We start from the raw sequence: 684 nt of genomic DNA on the forward strand, positions 1-684 counted from the left end.
GGAGTCATGGATATGGATTCTTTTAAGAAATCAATCACTTTGGGTGATCAGACTGTATTACCACAGATAAGGCCTGGGCTTTCTCCTGGTTAATCTATTTATTTTTTTCCTCCTGTATTTTTTAGAGTCTATTCTCAAGGTGGGGAGGATAGTAGAGAGGAATAATATTTAGACCCAACAAATGGTTCTTTTTCTAGAATAGTTTGATGGAATTTTTTTTTTGGTTTTATCTTTGAACTTCTTATTTTTTTTTTAAAAAAAGAAGAAAGATTGCTTCTTGGCCTTTTGGCTAAGATCAAGTGTATCTGTTCTTATCAGCCTAAAAAAAAAGAAGAAAGAGGGAAAAGGGAAAAAATTCTGTAAGAGCTTATTAGGACTTCATGATCTTGTGCCAGTATGTACCTAAAAAGCTATTCAGCGCCTAGATTCATTTGGGAGGTGGTTATGTTGTGGGTTGCTGTAAGATAGCACTGGGGGCCATGTTTGTCATGACAGAATGCACCTATCAGAGAAGACTGGAAAATTATTCTACACTGCAAAGTTCAAATTGGCCCAGTTATTGAACATGGGATTACTTTTAAAGAAAAAGTATTTTAAAAATTAGATACTATCGAAAAGATGGCAGCTCAGCTATGCTAGATATGACTACAAAAGAAAGCATGGACTATCTTAAGCCATGTATAG

At 34.9% G+C, this 684-nt stretch overlaps 1 pseudogene; it reads left to right on the forward strand.

The window, feature by feature from the left end:
* The first annotated feature begins 269 nt into the window (after positions 1 to 269).
* On the forward strand, positions 270 to 407 carry LOC114495722 (annotated as a pseudogene).
* The last annotated feature ends 277 nt before the right edge of the window (positions 408 to 684 follow it).

This window comes from Phyllostomus discolor, chromosome 4 (assembly GCF_004126475.2).
Source record: "Phyllostomus discolor isolate MPI-MPIP mPhyDis1 chromosome 4, mPhyDis1.pri.v3, whole genome shotgun sequence".
Classification (NCBI taxonomy): Eukaryota; Metazoa; Chordata; class Mammalia; order Chiroptera; family Phyllostomidae; genus Phyllostomus; species Phyllostomus discolor.